The sequence below is a fragment of the Bidens hawaiensis genome, unplaced genomic scaffold (assembly GCF_021521415.1).
Source record: "Bidens hawaiensis isolate Kalapana, Puna unplaced genomic scaffold, B.hawaiensis_p1.1 tig00020106_1, whole genome shotgun sequence".
Classification (NCBI taxonomy): domain Eukaryota; kingdom Viridiplantae; phylum Streptophyta; class Magnoliopsida; order Asterales; family Asteraceae; genus Bidens; species Bidens hawaiensis.
Window position 1 is genome coordinate 50,265 of NW_027493056.1, and position 6,180 is coordinate 56,444.

Sequence of the window (6,180 nt, forward strand, 5' to 3'; positions counted from 1 at the left end):
CAAGATAAGAGAGTGGAGATTGAGATGGTTTGGACATGTAAAGAGAAGACAGACGACGAATCCTGTTAGATCCGTAGAAAACATTACTATAGAGGGGAGGATGGGTAGAGGACGACCGAAATTAACTTGGGATGAGAGGATTAGGCATGATTTGATAGACCTAAACCTCTCCGAGGACATGGTTGAGGATAGGAATTCGTGGATAAGTAGAATTAAAGTTAAGGATTTTTAGAGAGAATTGAATATCTTAGGGCTTAGACTTGACTTATTTAGGTCACATACCATAATGGTATTTCCCTTACATATATTATTATTATTATTATTATTATTATTATTATTATTATTATAATTATTATTAGCTTTTATATAGCTGTTAAACTGTGACCTTATTATTAATATTATTATAATTAGTAGTAGTTTTTATATAACTGTTAAACTTTGATTTCCTTTATTTTGCTTCATACTCATACACATACACATGTACTTAGAGCCGAGGGTCTCTCTGGAAGCCACCTCTTTATTCCTTTGGATAGAGGTACGGTGTGCCTACATCCCACCCTCCCCAGACCCTACCTATAGCTTTGCTGTCGGTGGGATTTTACTGGGTATGATTGATTGATTGATTGATATTCATTTGTGAATTTACCCCTTACTCATCAAACAATAATTTTCACGGGTCATGAGTCTCATCAATCCCGAATAGCCCGTAAATGAGTTATAACATCGCATTTATTTGTAAAACTCTTTCATCATCAAACCCTATATAATTTAATTGTTCTCCTTTACAAATTCTTTGTCGCCGGTTTATCCTCTCAGTCACCAGTTAATTTTCAATTACCAACCGCCATCATCAACCTCTCCTCTCATGCATCAACCACCATCACCTATATCAACCGCCCCTTTTTCATAAGACATATATTTATGTTCATGCTTGTTTGAAAAAATCAACGTGTTCATGTTCGTTTATGCTCGTTCATTAATGGTATAAAATCCCTTATTACCATGATTACTTAGGGTACCTGTAGTGGGGCGACAAAATGGACAAAAGGGGGCGACGACTTTGTGAAACATCGCCCCTGGGCTACAAAGGGGCGAAATGGGGGTGGGGGGCGGGAATATTTGTCACCCACTCATTCTTTTGAATTATTATTTTAATGGTGTGTGAGTGTGATATATATATATATATATATACAAGGCTACAACGTCATATTAAACCCTAAAACAAAACTTACCATCTGACTATACGCCACATAGCACAAAACGTCCAATTTTGTAGCTCCTAACTACACATAGCCTTATTTTCAACGTGAATTTAAAGAATGTGTACTTAGTAAATTAAAAAATATTTAAATATCAAAACTTTTCTTAAAAATCACGTTTTAAAGCAAATCTTAAATAGAATAGTTTAGTGATTATGAATAAAATAAAAACATGATAAATGATAAAACTACATATTTATAAATAACGTATAATAGAAATGTGAGCATGGAACTTGTGACAAAAAATAATAATGAATGGCCAAGGTAGAGTCCCGTGAGAGGCAACGTGACAAAGAAAGGTTAAAATTGGAAATAATGAAGTGTTTGTACTCTCCTTGTGTGTCCTCATAATTGGTGGTCCTCGTAGGGTACCAACTTTACCAGACATTTTTTCATAAATTTGACATTCTTATCCCTACCTTCTCTTTCACACACAAAAACACATTTCAACTATGTGTTCTTGTGGAAATCATTAAACAAATAAAATGGTCGCCACCATGCCCCTCTTTTCTTAAAGCAAACCCAAGCATGCCTTAAAACAATAAAACATGCTTCTACACATATAAAAATATATTTCCACACTCTGAAAAATAATATAAATATCTACAAAATAATATTATATATATAAAGTTTTCAAAAAAGTAATGACATGATTTTATAAATTTAATAAAATGATTAATTAATTTACCAAAGTTTTTGAAAAATAATAATATATTTTTCTATTTTTTAACTATTATCAAACTATTTTGAACAAATTAATCTATATTTTTAGTAGCTATATGAATTAAAAAAAATACAGATCATATAGTAAAAGTATTATCAAACTATTTTGAATTCTTATTTTATTTTAATTAATATTTAATCACGTAGGTTATTATCTTTGTAATTATGACGAAAGAACAATTATATATGATAAAAAGAAGGTATTATAAAACCCAAATAAATAAATAAAAAGTGAAAAAAGAAAGGTTAAAAACTAACAAAAGTATATGATTACTTAAAAATTAACAAGATTATAATTTTGTCCCTTTGTACAAATTCTATATTGCACCAAAATAAATTCATATAAAGAAAAAAAAATCAGCTTTTTTTCCTTAAAAATCTTAAATAAAATCATCCTAGTCCATATTATCCTTTTTTGCTTCTTTTTGTATCTTTAAATATCTATATGATCACCAAATTTAATCAACAAGATTCACATCACAAAATTTAAAGCGTGGAGCGTATGTACATAAATTGATATCTACTATCTCTCTCTCTCTCTTATTCATGAGGGTGCAGCAGGCTGGTGGTGAGAGTTACTAGACGGTGGCGCGTGTGACACCGGAAACATTAATGATAATGGTTTTGGTGAGAGTGAACTTGTTTTCTTTGTTTTGTTCCACTGGCTTGGTGGAGGTTGGCAAAGGGATAGCGGCGGAGGTGGTTGCTACACGCTCACATGACGGACACATGGTCAGTGTTGTGGCTGGAAGTTGCATGTAAAATGGGTTGGAACTAGTCTTTAATGCTCTTAGTTCTTGAAGCTCTTTGTGTAGCCTTCTGTTTTCATCTGTTAGGGTTTCACAACACCTCTTCAAGTACTCAAAGTCCACCTCAGTTTGCTTCAGTTTTGTCCTATATTTATATAAGTCGGTTTTCATAACTAATAATATGTTGAAAAATATGTATAAACTTTGTTAAGCTATATATAGTGCATAAAAGCTCACTATATAAAAGATATAACACATTAATTTGTTGTTTTTATGGTTTGCAACATAATGTTATTGGTTGTGAAATTAATTAACATTCGTCTCTATATATGTACCATACATACAATATATAGAAACGATTATTTCTAGACCAATAATATGTTAAGAATTACCAAATAAAGTGCATAACGTTTTCTAAACTACTTCTTTGAATGTGAAATGCTAGACGAGTCTTTATAATTTGTGTCTACCAATAGTAAATCTTATACCTTGCTCTTCTATTCTGAAACCAGACTTCTACTTGTCTAAGTCTAAGATGAAGCTGTTCTGCAAGTGCAAGCTTCTGTTTCTGCTCCAACAAAAAGTAAATTAGAAGAATAAAACAAATATTTCAGTTTCAGTGATGTATATATATATATATATTCTGTACATAGTTTATAAATCTTTAATCATTCGTCAAAATATTAAAGTAACTTTTGCTAAAGACAAATTCTGTATTTTTACGGACCCAGAATAAAAACAGATATGAATATTAAACTTTTACAAAGATCTGTAAAATTTAAAATGGATATCGTCATAATAAGCTTTCAATGAGTGGGTCGGTAGGAAAAGCATATGAAAATAGTTTTTTTACAATAACTTCAAAATACAATAAATAAATATTAAAATGAAAAAGAAAATATTCTAATATAAAAGAGCAATATTATATTTTAGGTAAAATCTATTGGAAAAGATGACTTGTTCATGCCCACAAAATTAGTTAAGTTCTAACATAAATTCACAAAAGTGTAAATATTGCATGTAATACATATATATATAGTTACATAAATTATAGCCCTCATGGTTAGAATTATTGTAAACTATTTGAAATATAAATTACAAAACACTATGATGATTTACACAGACTTGTCAGGTAAACAAACACAAAAACACACTTGTCACAACACACACATGAAGATTTTTTATTTTTTTTAAAGACAACACATGAAGATATTAACTTACTGGATTTAAGGTATTATGTTCTTTGAAGCTTTCTTCTAGATAAGCAGATTGTTCCTTAGACAATCTCAATTTCTTTCTTGACAATCCATGGTGATCATCTTCATCACTTGCCCTAGAAGAAGCTCGTTCCACCGAAACGGCATCGTTTCCTATCTCAAAGCCACCCCTCTTATGATTCCCACTTCCAGTCCTTCCACCGTAACTCATGAACTCCAATCGAAATGACGACCTTGCTTCCTCCGTCCCCACCATCCGCTTCACACCGCCTGCCGCATTTCCTGAAGAATCACCCTCTGAACTTCCTGATCAACCATGACCCATATTATTATTTTTATATAAAGATTGCAACTTAATATACCCTTATCATATTTTATGTCAACAAACATACATATGGTATTTTTTGCGTGTATAGGGTCGACGGAGGACCCTGATATGCACGCGGTCTTACCCTACACTTTATGCAGGAACCTAATTTCTACGGCTTAAACACATGACTAATGACTATAGTAAAAAAAACTATAGTAAAAAAAACAACAACCTTACCAGTTGCTCCTAGACTAGCTAGCCCTTTTGCATAGATACATATATATATATATGAGACAAAGAGAGATAGATCGAACCGTTAGGAGACCATGGAAAAGATGTATGAAGACGAAGAACCGGTGCCGAAGGAAGTAGATCAAGTTGAACCGGTGGATTCATTAAAGAAAGTCTTTGACTACTAACAGTTACATCTTGGAACCCTTTATTTTCTTTCAATATATGTTCATCATGATGTTCTTCATCAATATTATTATTATCATCATCATCATCATCCTCATATTCATCACCATCATCATCATTATCATCATCATCTTGAGGGTTCATCCCTAGGGCCATGCAAGACCCTAGACTCTTATTTACTCCTTCGGTGGTGGTAACGGTGGCTGTGGTGGTGGTGGTGGTGGTGGTGGTGGTGGCATCACCTAAACTCAAACCCAATTCCATATCTCATGAAATTTATTGTTTACAAATTGAGAGAGAAAAAGAAAAGAGAGAAGAAATGAAAAGTTAAAAAACTAAAGATTTGGAATTGAAAGCACTAGAAAGAGTCTTGAATGGAGACTTTAAACCACGCTTGTTTAGATTATTAATTTTGATATAATAAATTGAGAAGAATGTTATTTAAATAAGGTTTCATATTTTCTTTTTTGGAATAAGTTGTTTTTAAAATAATAATATTCAGTTGGACGAATTGGGATAAGTCCACGGCAATAATTAATAAAAAGAAATGTTGATCGAGTAGTAGGGGCAGGGGTGGACCAACCGTTCGTCTTGTTGGAACTAGTGAATATTTATACCAATAAATACTTTTCTATTTTTGAGAGACTATACCAATAAATACTACGTGCCATCTATGGAGATATATTAAACATATTAGGTTTAATTAAACATTTTAAATTTAAATCGGTGCTAGAGAGTTTACCGGTTTATTATTTTTCTTTATTCAAAGTCCCGAGTAAAGTGGTAGAAAATTTAGAAAGGATTAAAGGAGAAGGGGCACTTATGGTTAATACCCATGCACCGACCAATCATACACATTTATTTCATTTATACCCTTAAGTACCCACAAACCATAAAATAACTGGAAACACATACCCACAAGTACCCTAAAACATTTTTTATTTAAATTTAAAAATAAAAAACAATTAAATGTAATTAAAATTAAAATTTCATTGAAATATTAATGGGTGTTTAATTTTTCAAAAACCTCCAATGAGTTTGCCATGTGGTAAACCTTTGCTACAAATTGTAATTTGGCAAACTACCCACATAGTTAGGGGTGAGTTTGTCATGTGGTAAACAACCCATAAACCTTACCCACACTAGTGCATCTTCCCCTCTTATAAAGAGATTCTTATGGGGGGTTCGAGTAATATTAGGAAGATTCATTGGGTTACTTGGGAGAAAGTGGCAATCCAAAAAGAAAAAGGTGGGCTCGGTATCTCGAGCCTTAGAGACATCAACTACTCTTTATTGGCTAAATGGGGCTGGAGACTTAAAATGGATGAAGATGGGTTGTGGAAACGTATTATCTTGGTTGGGCATTCGAAGGGCTCCGGTTGGGAGACAATTCCTTTTAAAAGTGAAAACGTTAGGGTGTGGATAAATATAGCTAAATCAGTGAATAAGCTAAGGTTTGATGGTAGCAAAATGGTGATTTGATAAAAGGAAACTTGAGAGATGGT

At 32.4% G+C, this 6,180-nt stretch overlaps 1 pseudogene across 1 annotated transcript; it reads right to left on the reverse strand.

Annotated features, from left to right (window-relative positions):
• Positions 1-2,521: 2,521 nt before the first annotated feature.
• Positions 2,522-5,346, reverse strand: LOC143559860 (homeobox-leucine zipper protein HAT1-like; annotated as a pseudogene). Its single transcript, XR_013140010.1, has 4 exons — positions 4,573-5,346; positions 3,953-4,254; positions 3,220-3,299; positions 2,522-2,876 (listed from the first exon to the last, which is right to left on the reverse strand). The product of XR_013140010.1 is annotated as a homeobox-leucine zipper protein HAT1-like (transcript).
• Positions 5,347-6,180: the final 834 nt, after the last annotated feature.